The sequence below is a fragment of the Genypterus blacodes genome, unplaced genomic scaffold (assembly GCF_046128005.1).
Source record: "Genypterus blacodes isolate CSIRO-AG114 ecotype Tasmania unplaced genomic scaffold, CSIRO-AGI_Gbla_v1 ptg000072l_1, whole genome shotgun sequence".
NCBI lineage: Eukaryota > Metazoa > Chordata > Actinopteri > Ophidiiformes > Ophidiidae > Genypterus > Genypterus blacodes.
In genome coordinates this window covers 2,059,241-2,072,795 of record NW_027466882.1, presented here as the reverse complement: position 1 = coordinate 2,072,795, position 13,555 = coordinate 2,059,241, and the positions used below count along the sequence as shown (strand labels likewise).

Sequence of the window (13,555 nt, the reverse complement as noted above, 5' to 3'; positions counted from 1 at the left end):
CAACTGAGAGCTCATGTTCAGAGCTCGAAGTCTACACTGCTATTTCACAAGTTAAAAAACAAGTTGCATCCCAATTACACAGGGACAACACCAGTAATTCATTCTCGTACCTTTACAGGAAGCGATTTGAATCAAAATACGTTCTTTGATCGAAGATCATTAAAGAGAAATGTTATTAATCTCCTCATCTGTTTCAGGCAACCATGCAGCTGAATTTAATCTAGTTATCTCTTCCTTCCTGTTCGTTGCATTCGAAAGAAGTGTCAGCAGATGCACCTCGGCGAACCATTTTACATTGTATGTATATATTTGAACTATGTGATATACATACAAACCAATTGATAACAGCGTCCTTACATTTTAGAGTCAGTATACTCTATAGTCTCTATAGTTCACTCCGTCCGAGGTACCTGAACGCATCGTTGCCAGCAACACACAGTCAATTTACAGTTTAATTTACTGAAGCTGCTGTGCAACACACCGCATTAGCGAAGCGCAGACTCAGCAGTTTTCGCCCACTATAGACAGGCTATGGCTCTCTTGCAAATTGTTGTTGTTTTTGTGTGTGACGATAGAATTTGTTTGAGTGTGTTTATGTTGTTTTGCTCCGAATCTGTGTATTGTCTATGCTTGAGTTAGAGTGTGAATGACCAGAGTGACTATCTGCTGGAATTGCCCCAAGAGATTTTGATCAATATACATTAGAAAGGTCCTCTGCGTCAATCATTCTCTCAGTACTTTATGTCATCGGGTAAAGTGCGCCATCTACTGGCGGACCGCAATGTGTACTGTAGCACCAGCGAACTCAATGTATTCACTGCATATTCTTATATATTTAAATGTCAACTTGAGCCGTGCCAGTGTTGCAGAGAAAACAAAAACTAAGAAACAGCTTTAGAATGACCCCGAATGTATTTATGTAATTTCATTTTCCTTTCTGAATTATACACATAGTTGCCTTCTAATTGGAAGGGCGCATTGCATAATTTCCACGCGAGTAAGAGTAAAGGGCGTGAGTGAGTGGACCCGGCGTGTCCTTCCTCAAACACACAAACACACTGATGTGCCTGAAACACACTGCGCTAAAGTACAGTATCACTGAGAAGAATAAAGCATTATAGCCTTTCTTACCCCACGATGAGAGGATTGGAGCTCAGTTTCAATCACAAAGCTGTCCAGGGTGCTGACACCTCGATCAATCGTATAGGCGATAGTGATCAAACGAGTGTTTGCCGCATCTGTCTGTAGGTATCCGCCGCTCTGCCGACTTGGTTACACATTCAACGGAAAAGACGGAGGAGCAACGATCGACGCCGATTGGTTAATTGTGTGGCTGACGTGAAAGGTGTTGCAGCGCTGGAGCACCTCGGATCACAGACTGAGCCTTCGTGGGGAATTTCCAGTACACTGTACAGGCTCTTTATGCGGGAATGGAGGGACAAAAGCCCCCATGCTGCGTTACATTATGCACCTTTATCTCTGCCAACATGAGCAATATGAAAGGATGTAACATTCAACTAAAAACGGATTCACAAGTACTGAACTGAATCGAACAAGCAACAAACATCAAGACTATCCATCATCATTTAATATTTTCATAAAGATCCTCCATTTATGTTAAGTTAACACTCGTTTTACTCGTTTTATTAGAAACATATAATGAGAATAATCATCATCATCATCATGATCATCGTATTCTATGGTGTATAGATTATGTATTGTGTGGCTTAATCCAATTTAGCTTCAGATCTCTCTGCACTGCAGGAGTCCACAGTAAATCATTCTGTTACATGCTTACGGGTCTTCCTCATACTTTATTTATAAAGTATATACAGTATACAGCAGTGTGTGTATGTGTGTTGTGTGAAAGTATTGAGTTGGAACTGTACCTTCCCTCCAATTCCCTCCAAACATGTCTAAAACATTAGTTTGAAGGTTTGTACATGCAGGTTCCTCCAGGGTGGAAGATGTGTCTTCATTTTAATCAAGCATCAGATTGGTGGTAGTGGCATGGCAACCTCTTGACTTATGTTGTGAGTTTGAATCTGCTTCTGTTCATTGTAAGAGACCTTTCATTGTGCATTATGATATCTTATAACATGTGATCTTTCTTTTTTGCATGAACGACAGGAAGTGCGATGGAATATTGTGGTACTTCCTGTGATCATGTCAGGTGTGTTGATATATATGTACTACAAAATTTGAAATTGTATAAATAGATTAAGGTCTATAACATACATGATATTATATACATAGCATATATACTTTCACGCAATATGTGTTAAGGGATTATGTATACATCTGATGTGCTGTATCATATGGCCATGCTGTTATAAGCCATCACAATGAATGATGCATTGATGTGACTATATATAGTATCATATACATTAACCCTGTGAGGTCCTCGGGAACACTTGCATATAAAACAAGGTCATAGTGGTCTGGTCCTCTCTGTGTGAAGTTTGCCTGTTCTCCCAGGGTCTGTGCAGGTTTTCCTTGGATTCCACCATCACACAAAAACATTAGCAATAGGCTAATTACTCCTGCCAATGCCCTTGAGCAAGGCACTTAGTCTATATCTTGAATCGGGCCTTCGGTGCTGGACTGTGGCTGTGCACTGCTCTTCACAATTACGATGGGTTAAATGCAGGGAACAAAAATGCAAAGAACATTGTTGCACTTAAAACAATAAATGTTTCTTTGTCCCACTTCCCTAACGTGAGACTTGGACACACATGGATGCTATTACATGGTGGATGGTTTGAAGTGTAGGCATGCAGCTTCAAGCCATGTCTTTCTTCGATATTGTTGATTATAAACCTAGAAGAAGAGGAGATTTTAATAGTACAAAAAATTATCTTCATCCCAATAATGATTTTCCGCAGCATACTCTGCATTATGTATGCTATTATGCAGTATATGTCTGCATTACTTGTAAACAGAATAGCATTATTGACAATCTATTGATTTTCTGGGACTATGTTAACATGGGAATATGTAACGATTTAGCACTTTCCTCGCCTCCCTATAGCCTGTAAAATTGTGTTGTAGATGTTTAGCTCATTACATTACGATCATTTAGCAGACGCTTTTATCCAAAGCGACTTACATTACATTACCATCCATTACAGAGGGGGGAGCAATTGAGGGTTGGGTGCCTTGCTCAGGGGCACCTCGGCAGGGACTCGTACCTCCGGTTCCCAAGCGGTAGCTCTACCGACTGAGCTACTGCCTCCCTCATCTGCCTTCCAGCCTCCTGTACAGTCTTTCCCGTCCAGGAGGCTATGGAGAACTACATCCCTCGAGAAAGTCCCTCGCCGCTGGGATTATTTGCCCATCCTCCTCTCCACTTGGCACAGGATTCTTTTTGTTCACATCTGAGAAGTGGTTGAGTGGAAGTCAGCATTGTTAAATGACCTCCCAAGAGACATGTAGCATCAGTTTGTGTTTGTTTATATATATTCTGACTTTCTGCCACTCCGTAAGCTTTCTAAAGTTCATCATTCAGAGCGGGCAGGTGAAATCAGACCATGAGGAGATGCGAGCGCTGAGATAATGCCCAGTGCCATCCTCCCGGAATGAGCTGCAACGTTTTCTGGGATTTGCCCATTTTTACAGGCGCTGTATTCAGGATTTGTCACATTTCTCTCTGCCAGGTCATAAGCTGCATCCCTGTTTGTTGTCCACTATGTGGAATTATGATGTGGGGAACGGGGAGTTGTTGGCAGTCAAGTTAGTCCTGGAGGAGTGGAGACATTGGCTGGAGGGGTCAGAAATACTCTTTATTGTTTGGACGGATCACAAGAACCTGCGGTCTGCATACAATTGGCTAAGAGACTGAACTCCTGACAGACCCACAGGGCCCTTTCCTTTAGCCATTTCCACTTTATTTTGACTTGACAATGTTAAACCTGATGCTCTGTCTTGCCAGTTCTCCTCTGACACTGATGCCCCAGTTCCAAACGTCATCCTACCACCTTCCAGGGTTTTAGCAGCAGTGACCTGGGAGGTTGAACGAACAGCTCCCTCCAGAGCCTGGTCCCTGTTCCCGCCATATCATCTACACACCTGTCACTCATCAGTCTTGCATCCAGCACCAGCTGCCTGTGTTTAAGCACCGGTTCATCCAGCCATTCTTTGCCAGATTTTTCCTTCTACTTATGTGGCATTACGGTGTATTGGCTTTCCTGGTGAACAAATCCTCTAGTGCTGGTCTTGTCTGTGTTATCATCTCATCCTGATTTGCCCTGTGGATCTCCAGGTTCAGCACTCCAGCTTCTGCTCCATCTGCCGCCATCTTCTCTCCAGCCTCCAGCTGGCGGTCTGTGTCTGTGTCCTGCCAACCCCAGTGCTTTGCTCTCCGCTCGGGCTCTGTTCCTGCGTTGTCTCCCCGGACACTTTGTTTGATTCTGTTTGTGTTGTGCATTAAATCTCTGGATTTCAACTTAACGCTCCTCCCAGCATTATTGTGTCCACATTTTGGGTCCGCCTTAAAAGCAATCTCCTTAATCATAACATCAGCAGAGGTTCTGTTCTGTTTGTTTGTTAGCTATAGATGATATCAGGATGTATGTGCAGGGCACAGCCCAGGGAAGAAACCATTTGCAGCCGATCTGGAGCCAAGATGGAGTCTGCAGTACGGTTAGACCTGGTGCCTCACAGCAAGAAGGTGCATGGTTTGAATACCATCACATCTCAAGTGGTATAGCCGTACTTGTACTCAGATCTGGAGTATGCAATTACAAATCAATATTTTCAACCATGTACAGTAAATGAAATTTGTCCATGTATACATTACATCTGGTTTTCATTTTTGTCATAATCGCAACACAGACAAATAATATAGTATAGAGTAATAGAGTATAGTGTGCATGATGTAGTTGGCTGCCAGTTATACTCCAATGAAGACAATAATAACATCATGTATACACCATAATGACTTACTCTGTTACTCTGTATGTTTACCAATACATTCAGAGTAAAATACCTCTATATGCATTTCTTCAACAATAATTGCAGAATCCTATTAATTCTGACCATATCTTACTTGTATTTTAGTAGTACAAGCAAATGAGTCAAGTGTACATGGAAACATAGAAACATTGAAACTGTAGTCCAGTCTAGTGACTAATGTATTGAGTGTAGTTTTTCTATATAGCTGATGAGTTTTCAAGCAATAATTTAGTCAGTAGATCTGCTAAATTAATGTTTGATTCTGAGAGAGAGGAAGATAATCCCAAAGTCTAGAGACACCCAACAGAAACAACCACTGTCAGTCAGTGCAGCTAGCAGTTTGTATAACATACTGTAGCGTATGTTAGTGTTTATAGTTACAGGCTCCATCATGAGCAGCTCAGCATCATAAACATAAGCATGATCATTCACAAGCAGCATGTCTGATTCCAAAATAATAATAATAATAAACAGCCTTGTAAATAAAATAACTCTTACAGTGAAGTGACTTAGATAAGAGCCAGATTACTGCAAAAGTAGATGTCCAACAACTTTCCTTAAACTGTATTTACACTTAAAAGATTTTCACTACAGTTGGCCTATAAAGAAACCACTAGAGGGCTCACTCTACACAGTAGTGAATATGAACAGTGGCTACCAGGAACATGTCCCTGAATTGTCTGTGGTCCATGACCAAAGATCTGAAGGCAAATGTGCATTATATTAAACATAGGCCCGTCACAATGGCCAGGGATGGACTTGGTGTCGTCTCAGGGGTGCACCTGTGTCTCTGAGGTTCTCTTTCCAGTTGCACAGGGCGCTGACCTCGAGACCTTTCTACCATCTTGCCATACGCACTCCTCCTGTGGCGGCGGCGTGTTCCTGTGTGGCAGTGAAGCCTTTCTTTCACTTGGAGACACGTCGACACTAGTGCAACACCTAACATTGATACCAACCAATACTTAATGGACTGTACTTATATAGAGCTTTTCTCCAAATACCTCACATTCACCCATTCACACACTGATGGCAGGGACATACAATGTTTACACACATACAACACACACATATGCAAACCTGATATTTGACCTGATGGTTTGATAGTCTTGTCAATTGGATGAGGAAACGCATACAAATATATTGTTTATTGTCCTTGTTATCATTATTATCATATATTATTATAACAGTTGGGTTTTTTTGTTGAAATTCCTCAGAACATCCTGATACAGATCCATAAATTGAGTGCTCTGTGACAAATATCTCCTCTCTGTAGCGCATCCTACTGATTCAGTCAGATTTGGGAAAGCCTATGATCCCAAAAAGTATCACAGTGCAGGAATGAGAGGAATCACTGCGTCATGTGTCAATCATGTGTCATGTTCTCAGCTGGGGGAAGTACATGAGGCAGGATTGGAGTGCAGCAGGTTGGAAGGGAGAGGAGGGAGCTCAAATGTTTTCCAAGATTCCACCCACTTCCATAACCTTTTGGTCAGGTGGAAGCTGACCCAAGCTGAGCTGAAACCCTAGTTTTATGCACCGATTGGCTGGAAAAATAGCATCATATCAAATGACAAGGGTACTGAAGAGTTAGAGGGACAATGTTAAAAATACAAAAATACTATTAAATACTATAATAAGGTATCTTGCAGCCTATTCTAACTCTACAACATGGAGTGCCAGAACTGGATTGTAAATGATGCCCAAGCACTCATTGTCATTTGGCTGGAAGACTCAATTCTATGAGACTTGAATGAGACTATGAGGGGCGGCAGTTTGCCTCCGGGGCACTGCCAAGGTGCCCTTGAGCATGACACCGAATCCCCCAAACTGCTCCAGGGGCGCCGCATCATGGCTTCCCTGCGCTGACCCCTCCGTAATGCATGTGTGTGTGTGTGATGTGATGTGTAAGAGGGGGGCGCAAGACACATTTCAGATGACGTGTTTGCATGTGATTTGACCAAATAAAGCATCTTCCATCCGTGTTTTCTAAATCAATATGCGCTAGTCTTCGATTTGACATACATGCAGTATAATCCATCAAACAGTTTGTATTTCAATGGAATTTCACTTTAATGGTTGGCCCTGTTGAAACAGAACATAGAGACTGGTGCACACTGACTGAAACGTATTGAGCTTGTCCACAGTACAGTGAGGCTGATTGTGTTTGCTGTACTGCATTGTGAAATACCCCTGAATTAGACGAGCTGTTGGTCATGTAGTACTGCATAACTCACGTGTTACTGCTGATAATTAACAGTTCATTATATATGTGAAAGTGTAAGGATTGTTAGATGAAGCTTTATCTGTGTGCATCTGATTGCTTCCCTTTATACTACTTGGACTTGAACCCATGCTGAGGCCACACTCACCCAGAAGGTTCCCCTTCAATTGAAGCAAACACCCGAGCCGAGTGAAGAGCACACATGTGGTGTGGTTTGGTACGGATCTACCCAGCATGGGGAGGATACACTAGAAGTGGAAAAACGCAATTACAGACTGCTATAGGACAGCATGATGACACAGTGGCAGGTTGTGGGTTTAAAACCCTGTGATGCCCTGGTTCATTCTGACACTCCATGTTCATCTCATCCTAAAATGTATGATATGATGATATGATGACTATGGACTATGATGGGTGAAATTCCGAAAGAGCATTTTCACCACACGAGTGTTGTTGGGTTGTTTATTTTGTTTATGTTCAGTTTGTGATGTTTATGTTTTCTGTTTTCTCTGTTATTTACGTTGATCATGTTAATCTGGGGTATTTATTTGTTCGTGTTCTCTATGTGTTGTCTCCTTATTCATGAAGCTCACATTGTTGAGTCCGTGGCGTGAATATGGTTCTGCTTATGGTCCAGACACAGACAACACTAACGACAAACTAGCGACTAGCGACCAATCAGCTGCTTGTCTGCGTCTTACGCGGAAATGAAAGACCAATGGACTCACCGAAGCTTCTGCCGACGCCGGACGGGGAGCCAATCAGCGGTTTTCTCTCGCTGTGCTAGGTAATAGAACAGCCAATCATCTGTCTGTCTGGCCTCCACAATGTAGCCTCCTCTCCAATAAGCTGCGTGTCTGGCTGCACGAAGTGGGTGAGCGTCTGCTGAGGCCCAATCAGGGGCTCAGTGCTGCCTACCGGTACCGGGGACTGGTGGTGAGGAGCCGCAGCAGCGCGTCAGGACCGGACCGTGAACCCGGAGACGGTGCACACTGAGGCGAAAGCAGACATAGGTGAGTCCGGGGATATCGGCGGGGCCTGGCCCGGTGCGAAGCTGCTTAGAAACGGCGGCGGGGGGGTGTTCATGTCGCGCTGTGACAGGTCGTTGTTGTGTCGGGTTTCCGCCGGTGGTTCTGCTCATATGCTGATAGACAATAGAGCGGCCGTGCTTTGCTGTTTATTGATGCAGGGTGAAATGTTGGCGAGCAGCAAGCGTCGTCTCGAAATGCTGATTAACATTGAACCGCTTGGAATGTCAGAATAAACATGGATGTATATTAAAACAATAACGCGCGGGGGATTATGTTTGGATAAGAGGCCAATCGTTAACGATGTTGATTTGTGGATGCTTTGTGATCAGGGTCTTGTAACGGATGGCTGCAATCCGCTTCATTGTTTGATCCGAAGTCTCTGGGGTTTCGAACAGTCCGGATCCTATATTATAATTCAGTAAAGAGTAGCGGGCTGGAGCGAGTCTATACCCGGGTTTAGATGAAGGAAAGCGTGTTTCAAGGCGCTGGAGGAGGCCGGCGCTGCTGCTGCTGCTGCTGGCTCTCTGCAATTAGGGAGAAACATTGGAAATGCATCAGCCATTTACGTAGAGACTCAACCAGCTCCATATGCAGCTAAATGGCTGCCTGGCGCCTGGCAGCACAAGCAGCATTCTACTGTAAGGACAAAGCTTCATCCACCTTGGCTGTCCCTGAGCCCCAAACACCGATCGATACTTTATATGGGGTGTACAGAGACATAATCATTTCTGTCTGTCATTTAGTAAGCTGGTTCACATTTTACACAGTGTTCACATAGATATCACTTATCAGCTCAAAGCATCCAGGTCATCAGTCAGTCTTGATTATGTGAAGATGATGATGTATAGCTAAGGGAAGAATGTGGAGATGTGACTTTAGCTCCACTGAATTGAAACTCTTGAAAGAACACATGTTGGGGTTTTTTTTATTGTAGGATTTCCTTTTCAGATTTGGAGTCAGAAGAAAATGAGGTGAAGGTTACCATCCTCCTCCTCAAGGATCATCTGATAGGGGCAGGAATTTGACATTGTCTTTGAAGTTTGGTTGAGAAATGTCACATTTAGTTATATTTTGAAACTTTGTTAATCATCTGGGTTAAGATTAGAGCGGTAATGTTGTGGCTTTATAGCACCATTTTGTCAGCATTATGAAGTCAAATCCTCCAAAATGAGATTCACTGACAGAAAACTTGTTTTAATGGGTATGAAACCTAAACACATTCAACTAAAGACACTAATATAACCATTTATGTTATGTTTCCAAACCTAGAGCTTCTTCCTCAATCTATTAACAAATAAGGGTCTTTTCTTTTGAACAATTCAGTAAAGTGGCCTGCTGTGCTTCCATGTGAGCTCTGAGGTTTGACAAAGCTGGATACACGTGTGTATGAATGAAAGGTCCCTGCTGCTGAAGAGTGTGAATGAACTGTAGTGGTGAAGGCCTTCCTCTTTCTCTCTCAGCTCCATAACCGCCAGCTGCATACCGGTGCAGACGATCAGCCGATATTCTCGCAAATTTATACTAGCGTGCCATTTTTTTAAGAAGGATTTTCTTCTTCCTGAATCACCGGATAGATGTGTGTCAGGATTTCGTACTGTGTGCACACTTTAAATCCCATGGTGCAGTGCTGCCTACAGGCCCATCCCCCACCCAATCTTTTCTTTCAATTACGAAATCCTTCACAAAGACTGTGATGCATTTATGTGACGGTTGTGACGATCCACCATTCCGGCGTTTGTGTTGTCTTATACCTGCCTGTCGGACCTCACTGGTCCCAGTACTTTCCCCACTATGGACTAGTTAATTTCAGCTATAAGTGTGGAAAACTATTCACTTCTTGGAGCTGTCACACCCTTGGCCAAACATAAGTCTGGAATTATTATCCCTGGAGTTATTATTCCATTTTTCTTATCATTTAGTGTATAATAAAACAAGATGCACAATAATGACATCATAAAGTTCCACAGCCAATAGCGTTACAGTGTCAAGTTCCCTGACATGCTTCACACAGTTTTTAGCCTGAATATATAATGCTACTGTAGTATTACATATTATAAACTGACCTTATTTCTAATCTTGAATTAGACTATTTGTTAGTTTGATTGTTGCTTAACAGTCTACAAAAATTCTAATCTTTATTCAGTTTGTTTATCATATCTCCACATTATACTTTATGGCTCATATTTTGATCTTAAATGTATATGCTGTTATTGTGAAACTTTCCAAATTGGCACAAGGTGTGTGGATCTGCCTTAAAACATTTGGGTGACTACATCCACTCTTTGTCAGTTATCACAGTATAAACACAAGGGTGTTGACCAATACCACCTAGCCTGTATACTCTCAGATATGACTTAAGAGTTTAAAAGCTTTATGGCTTTTTGGTTTATTAGACTGAAGGTTTGTATTGACATGCCTACTATAAAGATTAGGTGAAGAGGGCAACAATGCACATGTGGAACTAATAGATTCCACTAATTGCTGATTAATCGTTCCGTAAATAAGTGTAGGAGGGGAAATACAGCAGGTGAAAAATATACTTGCTTCACCTTTTTAAAGTAGAAGTCCTTAGCATGCACACAGACATATACTGTATGTTCCTTATAATGCTATGACATTTTCAAAATCATCTCAGAAAATTGTGTGGCAGCAAGAAGAGCGATGATGGGAGCTGGAGCAGCTTTGAAAGTGCCAAGATGTCAAACATGAAGAGTAAAGCTCTTTTGTGATGAAGTGTGAAGGATCTGTGATAGGCGAGGATTATCAGAGTCTGAGCCCATTCTGAACTGAACCAGAGCCTGAATCATAGTCAAGTTCTATCTGCCAAAGCATGAAATACTATCGCCATAGGCAGATTTGTATGGATTTGTACAGTAAATGATTTTTTATGAACTAGTGCAAGAGAATTAATAATGGAACCCTGCATATTTAGACAAACGAAAGACTGTATATTGTACCCACCTAGGACGAGTTTAATGGCACTTGGTGAATGTTCTTGTTGAGTCGTGGGGAGGTTAAAGACCCTCTTCATTTAAATGTGTTTTAAATTCAACGGCACAAATTGGTTTGTCCTCTGCTGAATGGGGAAGACTTATTAATTCTCAATTTCTGACATCACAAATCACTGAAAGTCAATCTTCCCATTGGTTTTGCTCATTGCAAAAAAAAAATCAGTTTTCTATTCTTTGTGTCCACGTTTGGTTCACAATCAATGATGTATTCCAACCTGATGAATGAATTGCTGCCAGCTTCTTGTCATGTTTCTTTAATTGTTGTTAACATGTGAACTGTATCCGTCTCACATGACCTTCCGTCAGTTATATCCCATGTTGTAGTTTGGTGCAGAAGGCCTGAGGAGCAGCAGAAAAACCTGAAAATGAAGATGCAGTATGGGCCTGCACAATATTACCGTATAATACAGAAGGATATTACTCATATTTTGTTTTAAACAGTGCCAAATACAATTCAAATTGTAGTGCCGCTATATGAAAATGATAGAGAACATCAAAGAAAACTCCAGGGAGAGGCATTTCCTGGCAAATATATTTTTTATTTTGAAAAAACGACAACAACCCACAACTTGAAACAATATATACTACTCTTTACTATTATACTTTGCATTCTAAATGCAAAATAAGAAAATATGGGTGAACACTCTTGCTGCTGTTCCTTATGCTTGTATTTAAAGTGGTCAAAGAGGTTCGACAAAATGGCCCCTGGGTTTGTTCCACATGACTGACAGTGTAAACAATCTGACATACAAGATAAAAGCGTTACTGATATGCTAAACAAAAACAGTATGAAGCTTAAAGAGCTTAACTTCACTCAAATGACGTATCGTGGTAAAAATATAAATACTAGACATGATTCAGCCTTGATCCAGAACTTCTCCATCATGATCCTGCAGTATCACAGCACATCCTGGCTCTCCCCTTTCCCCACACACCTGATCCACATCTAGACTGGCTGAACACACTAGTTTAGCTGTGTGTAGACTGAAGCAGGGGGGGGAGTGTGTGACAGTTAGGAAACACACACTTGAACTTCCTTTGATTCTGAGCAAAAAGCAGCTGCTGTGGGAGTATACACACCAGCATGGTTTACAACATTTTATTTTGAAAATCCCGCAGTGAATTGGCAACTTTCAGACCTTTTTACCAAACGCAAGACAGAACCTATGATACCTGGTGAGGAACTAGGCAAGCTGCTGATCTGTGGCCCAAAACAAGTAGGTGAGTGTGGCTGACTCGGCCATTGTACTCTATTTAGACAAGAAGGAAGTGATTAGTCGATGCATATCACATGATGGATAAATTTAGAAATGTAATCCTGCACAGGTTATTAGTGCCACATATATGCGATTTGAACTACAATTATTCCAAACAGCCAAGCAGGTGCCGCTAAACCATGACAGGAATGAGAACATCCACAGTAGTTGAACGTAAACTTAACTTGTCTTAACGTCTCAATGAACATCTAAAACAAGTGGCAGTTATGGCAGTAGGTTTAGCTCACACACCTGCAGCTTTCTCCTCTCCGGCACTCCAGTAGGTTTGGGATTTCACTGCACGTCACAGCAGGTGCACTCTGCAAAATGATGTCAATAAATAGATCCAGGATACTTCCACTACAGCGACAAACTGTGCAAAACATGCAGCTTTTTGGAGCAACTCACCAAAATGACCCATGTAGGATGCAGGCACACTCCCTCTACTTTAATGACTGAATTTATAATGCTCATTGTAATAGTATGTTTTTTATCTAAATCTTAGATATTAGAGATTATAACAATCTTCCACCCTTTTCTTTTTCAAGGCAGGTTCGACGGTCTAGCAGCTACACTCTTGTTCTTTGCATCAACCTCAGACCTGTGGTTCGGCTGTATTTAAGACCTGCATCACTTTAACAGAGACCAGAAGCTGTGCAGCTGCTGCTTGAAGATGTTTTAGATTTAAACTGAAGACCGGTTTGGTTCATTTGAGTTACTGCCTTTAGGTACGTCTACGTTTACCGCCATTGTATTGTTGATGTCATACTTGGCCGTCATTACAAGGCGATGTCACACAGCCCTATGTCATCCAGGCAGGTGAAAACTAGTGAATCACAATCATCGTTGTATAGTTGAAAGATAATTATTATGGCAGATATTTGTTAAAGCTGTGCGTTCATTGGCTCTCCTGCGGTGTGTTATTACAAACCAGAGGTCAAAGTGCTCACAGCTCATGAAAGTCAAAGCCTGATGGATATGGACTCATTTCCACCATCAAACCCTGTGAACCCCAGCCCTGTATTGAAAGAGCAGCACGTTGTGATTTTAGCGACACATTGTCAAACTGCTGCCATTATTGGT

At 42.0% G+C, this 13,555-nt stretch overlaps 1 protein-coding gene across 2 annotated transcripts in view; it reads left to right on the top strand.

The window, feature by feature from the left end:
- The first annotated feature begins 8,086 nt into the window (after nt 1-8,086).
- gatad2b (GATA zinc finger domain containing 2B) overlaps nt 8,087-13,555 on the top strand; it is a 29,681-nt gene continuing 24,212 nt past the window's right edge. For both annotated transcript variants that reach the window (XM_076157107.1, XM_076157106.1), the window contains exon 1: nt 8,087-8,187. The gene's annotated coding sequence lies outside the window, so the exon portion shown is untranslated. The remainder of the gene's footprint in view (nt 8,188-13,555) is intronic.